The following is a 15201-nucleotide window of genomic DNA, read 5'->3' as shown; positions in this document are numbered from 1 at the left end:
TGGTAGCAAAACAAGACGTCGTGGAATCACAAACGATGAGACGAAGATGTTTGTGATTAATTTTATATCTTGCTTATCGGAGAACTCTCACAATCTCAATCCAATCAATCTGATTGTACTCATCCGATAGAAGATGCAAGATCAGATCACACAACTACGATAAAAGTAGTATCGGTCTGGCTTCACAATCCCAATGAAGTCTTTAAGTCGTTAACCTGGTTTGAGAAAAGAAAACCAGAGGATTAAAGGATAATCGACTCTAGATTACAAACTAGTAACACACGGACGTGTGGGGATTAGTTTGTAGAGTTGCTAGATGTCCCCTTATATAGTCTTTCAAATAAAGGTTTCGCCTTGCTCACAAAGAAAACGCTATCCACCATTAGATGAAAACCTGATTTGGATTCAAGCTAATATATCTCAACCGTTAGATCGAAATCTTAGCTTGTCATACACAAATGAACTGCACGCTTCTAGGTTTATAAACCGTACCCAAACGTGTGCATTGTTGGTTCAATAATGGTCAACCAAAAGGTTAGCCATTTGAGCATTTCATACTAACCACTTTCTTATTCACCATAACTAGTTCAAATGACTCACATGAACTAGTTAAAGAGTTGTTCAATTGCAAAGAAATCTCATGTACTACACAAGACACAATTGAAGCAAAGATGACTCGATTAACATGAATCGATTCATGAAATTTATAGCCACGGTTTGTAAAATAATTCCTTAATCTTTATGAGTTAAGTTCAGAAATCATCTTTAGATATATAACCTATACAAGTTCGCAGACTAGGTTCGCGGACTTGAAATACTGGAAAGAGTTTTCAAACTCCAGCAGAAATTCTCGGGTTCGAGAGCTTCGCTGGTTCGTGGACTTAGCTCACGCAACATAGTTTGATAACTCAGCAGAAATTCTCGGGTTTGAGAACTTCAGCAGTTCGTGGACTGAGTTCGCGGACTTGGCTACTAGCCGATTTCCAGCATGGGACTTATGCACATATGTGTTTCCACAACATACTTATGTCCACTATAGTTATGTAATCTAAACTCTCATTCCAATCGAGACATTCTTAGAGGACGTTATATAGTTGTTGCACTATTTCTCGCCAAAGCAATTTTCAACATGATCGAAACATACATGACTTGCGTCACTAGGTAAAGAAAAACATGATCGAAGTGAAACGCTTACCAACACATATTTCGAGATATAGATAGGCGGGATATACTCGTCTCGAAATACCAAATATGTATAAGCTAAGTCTATATATATAGTATACGACTTTTGTCTCAAGAAGTAGGAGATAGAATAGATAGACTTTCGAGTGACATATAAGTTCAAGTCTTCACATACCTTTTTGTCGAGAAGTTCCACCGGTTCCTTAAGTAGTTCTTCCACTTGTATGATGAATCGCCATGAAATCCTTGAGCACAACTACACTTACTATCCTAGTACGATACTTAGATATAATAGACTAGAAATCAAGACTTATAATTTTGATCACTAACATTGACAAACATGCTTGAGACAGAAACGCATGCGAGTTTGACCGAGAAATGCTACAACATAAACTGGCTGGGAAAAACTTACACAACACCACGTCATAGTGGTCCCATTGCGTTAGTGTCATACGGTAAGTTCTAAGATGCTCAATTGCGTCTCTCGTTCCGGTGAACGGGGCAGTAAACGTCGGTAAGGAGCATTTCCTTGGAAATGGAAATCTTAACAGATTTTCAGACAAGGGAGATTAGCCTGCTTCCTACATGACTTCCGCCAACTTCTTGCTCTCCTGTTTTCCTGTAGCTTCTCTGTACATTGCCTCTAGCCGGTTGAGTCGAGCTTGGAGTTGGTCATCAATTCGTCTCGTTTCGGCCTTATTTTTTCTTCCCATAGCTCTCTCGGATGAGAAAGACGGTTCATGGTTGCGATACCTTGATCGTCCTGAGTCATCGTCCTATTGTTCGGTATACGATACAATATTAGAACGAGTTAACCTCGAGGTCTCCCCTCGCTTGGGGTTTGGGGCTGCGAGGTTCTTGGCCTCATAGTCAGTTCTAACTTCATCGATATGATTCTTGTTTCGCTTGTGCTTGGGATCGATATCTGTCGATCCCTTGGATGGGCTATCCTCGTGGTCGAGGACGCCCTTGCTTCCTCTGGGAAAGCGATCCGTTGTTTCCTCGTTAAAGGTGTCAGGGATGTTAACTCGTTCGTCATCTTGCAAGTGTTCAAAGGGGTTTTCTTCCTCCGGGACCTCTTCGATGGTGGATAGTGGCACCTTCTTCTTTGATTTTCGTTTCATCATATGGTTTCTCCGTTCCATCCTCCTATTACGCCTTTATAGTTTTTTCATTCTCTCATCCTGAGCTTCCTGGGATTTCAAGATGGTTGCGATGGTAGTATCGACATCGCCGAGGGTTGAAGGGTCGTCCTTCTTAGCCTCTCTATTTATTGTTTTCCTTGGCAAACGGTTCAACCCTCCTGGTTGAGTTAGATGAACATCATCATGCCTCTCGAAGAGGTTTCCCTCGCCTTCATAGATAGAATTTTCAGTTAGTCCTTCCCGATATTGGTCATCGGTTTGTCCCTCTCCTGGGACTTCACCGCTTATCCTGGCCTCGTCTGTCTCTATGTCGTCGAATCTTTCTGGCCGGGCTCCACTGTTTTCACCTTGGCTCGTGCGAGCGGATCGTCGCATCACCATTATCTTCCCTGCAATATATGCAATAATACTTGATTTGTCTTTTCTTCAGAAAAGTGGGACCCTAGATTTGCAGGTCATGTGCAATTACTAAGTCATAGTTCAGACTAGACAGTTTAGTACAGGAAGACTTTGCAGTAAATTTTGGAGACATGTGAAAATGTCAAAACATCCCTCTTTGCACGAGGAGCTTATGATGAAGAATGTGTGTTTTATCAGTTCTCTTTTTTCAAGAAAAATACCTCCTCCAATACGCTATACCTCTATTGGGAAAAAACCAAATTATGACGACTGAGTATATCTTCCCATTCTAGAAAACATCGCTCATCATCTTTTATCCTTTGATTTTGAACAAACTTTGAGTTTGATGATTGATTATGTACTCATTAATCCTTCCCATTGACTTAGATTTAGGTTCTTAAGAAGGAGATCTTGGACTATCTTGAGTTTGATGAAGAACATCATGAAAAACTTCGTCATTTCAACTCTCATAAGGCGATATTTTCCTTATGTAGCTTACTGACTAGCATCTCTTCCCAGCTCTCTCATAGAGGAGATCGTTTGAGCATCGAAGTGTTTTAAACTCCATTTTTACTCCGATCCACAACTCTCCTGAGCTCTTTGAGGAAGACGTAAAAATCTTTGAAATAACAAAAAATCTTAAGAAAAATAGGTAAAAAGGTGTAGATCTGTTGATTTTGAGGTTCTTCTAGACTTCTCAGATCGTGGAGATCATGTTTGAGTCCGATCTCTACTCATCTATCTCAACAGAACTCTACTCAGTAGTATGAAAGAAACATCTCTTCATGGAGATTATGAAAACGATATAGAGCTGTTATTAGGGAGGTAGATTAGATATTCATACCTTCCTGTTCCTAGCGCCAAAATGTAGTTGCATATTTTTTGATGACTACACCCAAGTGAAATTAAAGACTAAAACTACTAAAACATACAAGATTCAAGATAAACAAGATGCAAAGAGTATGAAATATAAAGATTGACACAAGCATATAACGTGGTTCGGCCATGAAGACATACGTCCACGGGAGGAAAAAAGATGTTTTCTTATTGATTATAAGGTCTTACCCTTAAAGGAGTTACAAATCTCTTCTAGATTTTTTTACTTTCTCTCTGTTTAGATCTCTCTCAGGAATTCTCTATAGAAAGACCATCCAATCTTACATAAGTTGTTCATCTCCCTCAACATGGACGGGTATTTATAGGCGAAATAAACTCGTGGTGGCTTGATCGTCCAAGATTGGTGAGATGTCATACATCGTCCCTGCTGCTTCGGACTGGTTCTATACTATCCCTCATGATGGCTTGTCTGGTTCTCCCTTCGAGTCGTCTCGCTCCTCTCCGTATCGCGCTGTTCTTATAAGGAGAACTTTGTGCTCTATCACCTCTGGGTAGTAGTATAGATCGTCCGAGTCTTCCGTCACGATGTAGATCTGACCACGTCTCGTCCTTATCCTTCATTAAATACGGTCTTTTTTTTTATACTTGATCGTCTGAGCGGATTAGACTGCTCCTTACACGCGTTATTCATGTGGTGCTGCAATAGGTGCCTCGACTAAGACAAACTCCTCTTTTTAGAAGATGATTCGATGCTCCTATATCATCATCTTATCATGTATTCATCCCTTGAGATGTTGACACGTGGCCATCGGGTATTTTTACCCACACATCCATGAAATTCATCATAAACCCCCATTTACAACTTCAGTTCTAATACAAACCATTTACATCTCATATTCCATTCTCCTTACAGTGTTCTAAACATTCATCTAATCCTCATATTAACATTCTCTAACGCAATATTCCGCAATGCTCAAGGCTCTATTCTTCAACAACTGCAACTGAGATAACAATAAAAATAATCTGCAACACCAAATTCAAAACTAATACCATTTACAGTTTGAACTATAGCTATAACTTCATACTAAAACAATCTGCAACATACAAAATCCCCAAACCACCTGCATCATCACCCATACCAATTCATCTCAGCAATCTCATTCACAAATATAGTTAACATCTCTATACCCATCTTCAATTTCTATAAACTGTTCAATTTGTATCAAAATCCCTAAATTCTGTTTTGGGGAAGAACATGATAGAAACCCTAATTCCTTTTGATTCGAAATTAAACTTCAAACACCGAAATTAAACATCATAGAGACTTACCCAATTAACAGCCTTCACCAATTCCTCTTAGTCCATCATCAATTAACCCCTAAAATTGGCAGAAACCCTAATTCTTCGATTCACTACCAACACAGCCCAAAACATCCAATTAACCCCAATTCATCCAACTAATCTTCAATTAAGAACAAAACCATCGTTAATTCTTCTTAATCATCACTTAAATCTAACTTCAATGAATTCACAGAAATCCTAGCTCTTTGATTCTTCAATTCATCTTCAGAACAACTTCTTATGATTAATACAGCATCAACCCATTCGATCTTCATCCATTATGAACTCGAAATCATCATCACCAGTTCTATACAAATCTAATTTCAAATCCAGAAACCCTAACTTACTGATTTCTCGATTCAACTTGAGAACAACTCCAACATCTAATTAACTTCACCTCGTTCTTAAATCGACTAAACCCGCTCCTAATCATTTATCAATATCATCTGCTTCACTTTCTAAATCTTCTCAGAGAAACCTCAATTTCTATTCTTACTGATTTACTTCATTCTTCTACTCTGAATCGATTACGAACATCATCACCATCACCCTAGACTACTGTATGATCCTCTTCAATATCTACTAATCACAGAACTTCTGTTTGATCTCTCAACTCGCAGAAGATGAAAAACTGAAGTGAAGAAAAAGAAGAAGAAGAAAGAAGATGAGAGAAGAAGAAAAGTGAAAATGAGTTTATCTTCTCGGCTCATGGGGATAAGGTCGACCAAAAATGCTAGAGGCACTCGAAAACTTGATACAGGCAGCCAAGGCGGTTAAAGTGCAAAACAAATATTTTTCCCTTCAAACTAAACTGATGATTACTTCTTCATCTGATATCCGATTGACACGTTCGAGTAGTTTATCTCGCATAACTCTCCGAGACTTATTTAATCGTACTAATTTCATACCTAGATCATTGTTAGATTAATTTCTACAAATTAACATTCGTTTTATACTAATCGAGTCATTGTCGGCTAAATCGTCTCTTGACCAGCCTAATAGCGTTGACGAGCTTGAGGGTCCTTAAAGATCCCACTCCGCAACCTCGTCACAAAAAACCATTGGGTGCAAACGCAAGGAATACAAGTGAAGTTGGAGTTGGTGGAGTAAGTGAAGGTGTACTTGTTTTTACTGGAGGGAATGAAGGTGGAGCTTTTACTGGAGGAAATAAAGGTGGAGTTGCTGGAGAAAATGAAGGTGGAGTTGTTATTGGAGGAAACGAAGGTGGAGTTGTTGGAGGAAATGAAGGTGGAGTTGTTACTGGAGGAACTGAAGTTGGTACTTCTAGTGGTGCTTCTCTTGATAAAGGTAAATCAGTGGTTGAGGAGGACAAGAGGGATGGAAAGAATAAGTATCCACCAAAGGATAGTGAAAGACAAATAATTGATGATATGGTGTTTTTACCTCTAAAAAATAATGGGAGACCTTGGGGTGCGCCAAGAGATCGTTCCGTCTTGATTAGTTACCAGTCATCATGGGCTGCTAGAGTCTGTGACGCAAAGGTAATAAATAAAACTTAATATATGTTATTTTAATTTTATTATGGATATTTAATTGTAACAACCACAATTTTATATTATTTGTAGTTTCCCAATAAACCGATCCTTAAACTAAAGCACCAACAAGCAAGGTTTTGACCGTTGGAAGGTGAGCATCCAGATGTGGTAGCTTTGGTAAAATATTCGGGGTTATTGTCTGGAATCGAGGAGTTGCAGAAGTCGTATGATGTTGTGACAATTTGTGGTTTTAGAGAATGATTATGGTCTGAAACCATGTCTTTTCTACTCCCATTCGGCGAGAGGACTATGACTCCGGATGATGCAAAGGAAATCACCGGTCTTGCTTTGGAAGGAAAGGCTGTGTATGAGGGTTTCAACAATTCTCTTCCTTATGATGAGCTTTATGTCTTGGCAAAATACTGTCTTGGATGGAGCAAAGATCAAGCGGAAGAAGAGTTTGAGATAGGTTATGGAGCCTAGCCCAGCTTTAAAAGGGAATTTAAACAATCGGGTGAACATTGTGAAACAGTTGATATGTCAATGAAGATTAACCATGTTCGTCTGAAGGAGAAGTTTGAGGATTCTGACCGTAAGACCAATAATGGAGAGATCGTGATGGACGTGGAAAGAGCTAGACATACGGCTATATATAACTTACTTGTTGCGCGCTCTTGGGACCGTCTTTTTTCCCGATTTCTCAGGAAATAAGGTAAATGCTTGTTATTTGCAGTGGTTGAAGACTCTCAGTCTAGATCCGGAAACAAACGAGGTACATAGGTACTTGTGGGCCACCGCCCTCCTTTCCAGTGTGATGGAAAGACTTTGCAAATCTACAAGGTGGAATGAAACACAAATTACAGGATGTGTTGCTCTTATCCAGGTATCTTTCTGTGTTAATTTAAAAAAATTTGGTTTATTTTACTTGTATATATTGGTTTGTATGTATAATTGATTATTTTTTGTTTCATAGTCATGGGTTTACGATCATTTTAAATCCATGAGGCCTACTAGAGATACAAAATGGCCTCTAGAGAAACCTACGGGAGGAAGATACCCCTTTGAAGGAACCCAACACAAGGATAAAGAGAATGAAATGGTAGAAATGAGGAGAAAATTGGATGCTTTGACAATTGATGATGTGGTGTTTGATCCATATTTGAAACTTGATGAGGATTGAGATGACGAAGTTGGTGATAGAGTATTTTCTAATGTGGCGACCTATATGGGACCTTTGTTTCATTCAACCGGGTTCGTCATATTGGATCCTCGTAGAATGCTCCGCCAAATTGGTATTGTCCAGAAAATTGTACCTGAAGAATCTCGTTTTCAACTGAGCATAGCCAACTCCGTGTTTAAGGACAAATACGTCAAATTGGACTATGAACCAGCAGCGTCGATCGATGATTGGAATGATCGTTCCCAACAAGCAAACCAAATGAGTACAAGAGGGCTTCAAGCTTCTCATGGGACTTCCGAAGCGGACGCTAATTATATAAAGTGGTATCAATAGTGGGCTCATCCTTATGTGGAAAATATGGATCCGTAGGCGCAAAGATATTTGAAGATTGCAGCGAAAGAGAGTTCAAAATCAACGGAAGAAATAAATGAAGAAAATGAATAGGAGAAAATGGTGGTACGTATATGATAGACGCATTTATGTGTCTAATTTTTCCTCAATGTTCCGTATTATTAGTACCCGATTTCGTACTTATTATGGTGTTTTGTGTGTTTGTAGGTATTTTTTGGGAAATAAATATTGTTGGAAAATTCGGCTCGAAAAGTTGCTCGGAGCACCCGGAGGACAATTGTTATACGGACCCCCATTTTTGCTAAGTATCACCCACGGCTATATGTAGCCCATTTTTTTCCACGGCACCCTTCTCCCTCGTTTGAATTATTTTTTTTTGGCGGGAAATATTTTTTTTCACCTGCAACATATTCTTCTTCGTATTTGGAGGAGCTGCAGTGAGACTCAATGGCTGAATTTGCACGGGATGACTTTACGGAGCGTAACAGGCGTGGTATGGTTGATTGTTTCGATTGGAATTGGCTGTATCGTCGGATTGAAGCTAAACAGGGAAACCGTGTTCACAAGGGAGACGGTCACGGGATTACAGCGAGTTTGGACGTGTACCGCACGCGTTGGTTGCTTCAGAAACGTGAAGGAGTTAAACAAAGATTCTATGCACGTATCCAGACGCGTGCAGGAGAAGAAAAAGGGAAGAAAATATTCCCGAGAATATTTTCTTTGCTGCTGGAGTTATGAGGATTATTTGGAGTAATGGGGTGATATTCGAAGGCCTCTGTGGGTATATATAGGCTTATGGTATCACATAGAAGTTGGACGGAGAGTTTGGGGTCGAGAGGAGAGCTCAGGAGGCGTGAATCAAGAGTTTTCAGAAGTCTGTTTCTGTTGCTGCACCAAGAACACGAAGAACAAAAGACCACCAGAGGCAGTCGTTTATCAACAGTGACAACGACAGCCACACGAGGGTCGCAGAGTTACAACAACAACAATTCTTTTCTATCGTTCTTTGTAACAGTGTTTTGCAACAATTATAAACGGTGCAAACACCCAATTTTCATCATTTTCTCCATTTCATTATTTGTACACCTACTTTGAGCAATGAAATCAACTTTTGAGCGTTTTTCCAACATCATGATGAGCTAAACCCAATCCTTGGGGCTATGGAGGAAGCCATTGTTTCGGTAAAAGTGATATATTTCTATTAATTAATTACAACAACTTTATTATGATTTTTGCATTGAACTAAAAATTGTTTATATGATTTTGATTAGTTAGGTGTATTTTCTCTTGATAGAATATGCTTGCTTTAGGGTTTTGATATTCTATGCTTGGATTAACATCTATTCTTTTGGAAATCTACATGTCTAGGCAATACTATTAGAATCAATTTGAATGTTGAGTTGCATAATTATTGTTTTATTAAATCACTAATATCAACCAATGGTGGAATCCTAGCCCCTTTCTCTCCATAATTTTCACAACATCTTTTTAATTTAGTTCGCTATTTTTATTTATTAAAAAAATTCTAAAAATACGCTTTCACAAGTCTTGAACGAATCATATTACTACAACAACTTTGAAAACACATCAGTATACTACTAATTATGTTTATAAATGTTTTTTTTCCTTGTTGATTAGCTATGAATAAGTGTATTTGATATGAAAAAATAGGTTGGACGAGTTAATTGGGTGGTCAAGGACATGACCCGTATGATTATTCCGGGTGAGGAGTTAACGATCCCTGAACAAAGATTACTTCGGAATCGAGTCCAAGGCATAATAATCCCTGAGAAAGAAGGTTTATATGCTTATGAAGATGACTGATCAAGGAGAGGTAAGAGGGCTAGGTCTCCTTATTCTAGCGACGACTCGGATATTCCCTCTTGTGAGCAAGCTCGATCAAATCAAGGAAAAGGCGGTCGAGGTGAAAAGGGAGGTCGTGCTGGAACAAGTGCTCGAGGTGTACGTGGTCGAGGTGAAAAAGGAGGTCGTTCTGGAACAACTGATGCTCGAGGTGGAACAAGTGCTGCTCGAGGTGGAACAAGTGCTCGAGGTGGATGTGGTGGAGGTAAAAAGACTCCAACTCAGCTGGCGGGGGAAAAGGATGTAAAAAGGCTAGAGCTGTAGAACAAGTTGTTGAACAGGACAAAGAGGACGATTTGGATGCGTTTTTGAAAACTTATTCGAAGGAGGAATCAAGTAAATGACTTTTTACTCGCATTTTAGGATTTTATTTCATGGATTTCCTATCATCTAAGAAACTTTGTCTATTTTCTATTTTTGTTGTTTGGTTAAGGATTTGGATTGATGGATTTTTGTAACTTTGCATTTATGAATTAATGTAGTCTTTAAATGTGTCTAATATAAGAAAAATGAGGAAAAAAACAACATAATTGAATTTTTGGTAGACTTTCGGCTAGGTCGATTCTTCATAAAACCTAACCGAAAATTCCTATAATTGTTGTAAAATAAACTTTCATAGCCGTAAACAAGAAAACGGTTAGAAACTTCCAGCCGTAAAAACAACAACGGTTTGGAAACCCGTCCGCAGTGGGTTCACGGTTGGGAAACCTAACCGTTGTTGGGTCTGGACTCCCTGAACAACAGTGAGTCATGTTTACGGCTAGATATCCAAGCCGTGTAAAATGGTCACCGTTAGGACTGAAAACCGTAAATTCATTTATGTCTTGGTCGACCTAGCTATTTCCTAGCCGTTATTGCAGCAACGGTATGGAAACTCATTCGTGCGCTATTACAGTTGGGACTTTCCTATCCGTATACTACTTTGGTAACCCAAAAAAAAAGGCTCCTGGTTACGGCTACATATCTAGGCCGTAATTTTCTTCCACGACCAGGAATCCCAACCGTAATTCTTACAGATAGTAATAAATCAGATTTACGGACAGAAATCCCAGGCGTAACTCTGATAGACCATAAATTCTGCAGGTTATACAGAATTACTGCTTGGTCGACCTAGGTATTTCCTAGCCATAACTCCCTATAATTTCCTTTTGTACGACACCAAACCGTCTAGTTTTTTGAATTTTGAAAAATAGATCCGTTTGAACTGATCTATAGAAGGTTCTAGTTGTTCAACCACTTATTTAAACTTGAAATAAGTCCATCTCCATATAACCACCCATTCCAAATAAAAATCACACCTTCTACAAACTCAATGCAATGTACTCAAAGGATAAACCCGACTTTACTTTGGATAAAGACTTATCTCTTTGCCAAATTTTTGTGTTATGTTATCCAAAGAAGGGAGAAGAACGAAGGAATAGTGGTGTACCAAGTCAATCTTATTGGAGTAAGATTTTTGAAAATTTTGTAGTGAAACAGGTAACCTAACAACCGCGAAGGGATTGAATTGTATCCTCGATTCTCAAACATACGCAAAAAAAGTTGAAGAGTATATGGCTTTACTTCGTATATGCAAACAACATCGACTTAGTGGTGAGACTGATGAAGAAGTCGTAGCTCAAGCTAACAAGGAATGGACAAAAAGGAAAGGTTATAATTTCAACTTCGAAGCTCAAATGACCATCATCAAAGATTTCTTAATACATCGGAAGGGATGTTATTAAAGCTAACTTTGAAATGGGGATATATTAAGAATGTAATGAGTTTTATTGTGGTCTAGTTAATGAAAGTATTAGTAATTTCCAATTGTATTAAGAATTCATGTTGAATCAAAAAAATTCTCAACTTTCAAATCAAATTACGGATGGGAAAATTATGTAATCCCAGCCGTAATGCAGACTCAGGTTATTCTGGGAAGAATAACATCCAGAAGTTCATAAATTCTCATCTGTTTTATGTGTTCACGGATGGGAGTTCCTAATATCTCAACCGTTTTATCGATTTTCGGTCGGGTCGATACATTTACCCAGTCGTAATTACCGAAAATTCCAGAATAACCTCTGATTTTTGACGGATTTGAATTTATTAAATTGATGTTGGGAGTTGATTATAAGGTTATCTTGAGTTTTTTGATGAAGGGTTTCATCATTTTTCTTCAAAAATTTTCAAAAAAAATTCACCAAAGTCACCATTTTTCCTTCTTCAAAACTCAAAAAAATCAAGTTTTGATTTGCTAAAGATTAATGTTTTGATTAGTCTAATCGATTCACTAAGACTGATTAGTTTGCTTAGTCAATTTAATTAGCACTAATTAAATTAAGGGTAGATTATACATTACAAAAAATGATAGATAAGGGGTCCTATGAGTTGTGATTTCATGACCCCATTAAGCCCTCCAAAACCCACCCTTTTTAAGCCCCAATATTAGAGTTCCAAAAAAAACTTGCATTTTTAAGGGTCATTTAGAAGGAATCAGGGGCCAATAATAGAAACCCATCCAAGGGCACTAATTAAGGGATACTCTATTATATATTCAAGTTACCTATATGCCCTCGCAGTAATAAAACCTAAAAACCAATATCGTTTTCATTTCAAAATGAGTTTCACTTCTTCATCTTCTCCTCTTCTTCGCTCCCGATCCTGGAGAACTTTTTTTTCCCTCCTTCTTCGTTTGAATTCATCGACGTCGTAAATCGCCGTATCAAATCATCGTCGATTGTTCAATATAATGATGGGATGAACTAACAAACCCCAAAGAGCTAAAACGAAAAATATATACCGTGCTGAGGATCCACATATTGGAATTATAGCAGCAAACAAAGAGATTGTTACTGAAGAACACGAAGAACCCGAAGAAAATGCAGCGATAGATGGTGGTGGCGAATCTGATAGTCAAACACTTCGGGAACTTAAGATGACCCCAATCAGGTAAGCTTATATCAATTTGTGGGTTTATGTCGCTTTATTTCGACGAATCGATAAAACAAAAAAAATCTAGGATTTTCTTTTTTTACCCAGATTCGTGAGATATTTTGGATTTTAACTTCTGAATATAGTCGTGTTCCTCATTTTTGAAGAACATCAAGAGTATTCGGAGATAGTTTTATAGGTTTACTCCCGAATATGTTAGGTCATTTCCTAATGTAACTTTAAATGGGTATATTCAGAGGTTAAGATTTGTTTTTATTTCCGAATATGTTGACATAGTAATCGGAAGTTCACTTAATTACTACCAAATATATATTTTGAATCGTTGCCATAGAGTGTGATTTTGGCAAAATCCTATTTTTGGGCCAGTATATATTCGGTAAAAAATATTATGTGATATGCTTCCAATTATAAATTGTTCAAACTGAAATAGTTTTGGAGCCACATTGTATTCGGTAGAAGCAACAGTATATATTGATATGTACTCAAACCGGAATAGTTTTCCTTGTTGAAGATCAAACAATAAATAACCAAAATTGGAAAAACAATTATCATATGCAACCTCCTCTTGGGGGTGTTTATTATAGGAATCCACCACCACCACAGATGCTCCCAAGAGCAAGACCACCACCGCCACAACAAAAACCATGCCCCAATTATCACTATCATATAGTACAACCAGTGAATGTCATGAATATACAAAATAATTATTATGTTGCACCGCCACCACCACAAGAAGGAACAACTCATCAGGATTCTTAAAGAGGCGGAGAAATTCCTATTTCTTGGTTCTTAATGCCACATATACACTTTGATCTGATTATCGTCTGTAATCTTCTTTTTTTGAGTTTCATTCTCCAGTTTCCGATTGTCGCTGCATTTTCTTTTGCGTGCTTTGCGTATATATGTGCCTTAAGTGTATGACTGTTCTAGAAGGTTATTCAAGGCCTTGTTATTCTTAAATGAAATGTGTTTCGGGGTGCAATTGGTTCCTCTCTCCCTTTCAGCACAACATTCTTCATATCGATCCGTTTAAATGTTTAATTCCAGTGACAAAACTAGTGGGAGGATTAGCACGCTTCGCCGTTCTATTTGTGAACCAAACGGTTACAGTGTTGCCGTTCTATTCGGCGGTATTTTACATTATGAAAATTTATTTAAGGATTCCAATCCCTAAACCCAAGCCTAAAGCCAAGTCAAAATTTATTCGGTTGTACTGAAGGGAAATATATACTAAAGGAAAAAGTGTATGAATCAAAAGTACATATTGATATGTACTCAAAGAAAATATTTATCGAAGAAAAAAGAGTAAAAAGGAAAAAGAGTAGATAATCCAACAGTACATATTCATATGTACTGGAGGAAAATGTGTAATGAAGGAAAAATTATATGATCCCACGGTACATATCAATCTAGTAGTACATATTGATATGTACTATAAGATAACATGTACCGAAGCAAAAAGCGTATTGAAGGAAAAGTATATAATCTCACGATACATATTGATATGTATTGTATGACTATATAAAATCTAAATAAAAATAAAAAAGATCATGATTTTAAGAAAAATAAAAGTAAACCAAATAAACATAGCATCATATCAATTAAACCATGTCGTTTGAAGATACAACCTTCGTCTTCTAATATTGAGCATCGGATCCAAATGAAAAGGAAGAATGTAAATCAAAACCCAAAATTAATGAATTTATATCTCTTTCTTCTTCTTGGATATATGAATCTTCTTGATCATCTTCTTCGCTTGCTTAACTTCTTCACCATCACTTAATTGTCGTAGAACATACCTGGATGGAGCTGATTACAAAGCAATAAAACAATCTTCTAACGACAACCCTAAAAACACCAGCAGGGAAGAAAAACAAATCCGAAATTTAAGAAGATATAGCTGATTGAAATAATTTCTCTGGTTTTTATTCATCAATACCCATCGCTAGAGCTCTCCCTGTTAGAAAAGGAACTGAAAGCATTACAATAGGTATGATTAGAAGCTGTTTAATGTATATCGTTAGAGAAAGGGTACTTATAGAATTTTTTAAAAGTACACAATATCACTCGCACATGCGTTCAATGAGCGAGTAAAAAATCTGGTCCAAAAACAAGACTAATACAGTTTTAATGGGTGGAACCGTTATACGGTTTTTCTCAACTGAATTAACCAGTAACTACTAAATATTATATAAAAACTCACAATCTACCATCTGATTCGGGCCGAGACAGACCCAAACAACACTAGGATACCTAGATCTTGAGTCCCATGACATGTTTTCTTTTAACTTTGAGTGGGGTATAGTGCCTCTGAATCACGTTTATGTGCCGAATCACACACGTCACAAAAAATGAAAAACAAACGTTCTTACGTCTTATTCGGGCCGTGACACAGAACCATCTTATTCGGGCCGTCACACAGAACCAAACAAACAAGGTGTTACTATGGGATACCTAGGGTTTTTGGGTTCCATAT

The sequence above is a fragment of the Papaver somniferum genome, chromosome 3 (genome assembly GCF_003573695.1).
Source record: "Papaver somniferum cultivar HN1 chromosome 3, ASM357369v1, whole genome shotgun sequence".
NCBI lineage: Eukaryota > Viridiplantae > Streptophyta > Magnoliopsida > Ranunculales > Papaveraceae > Papaver > Papaver somniferum.
Note: the sequence above shows the minus strand (reverse complement) of the source record.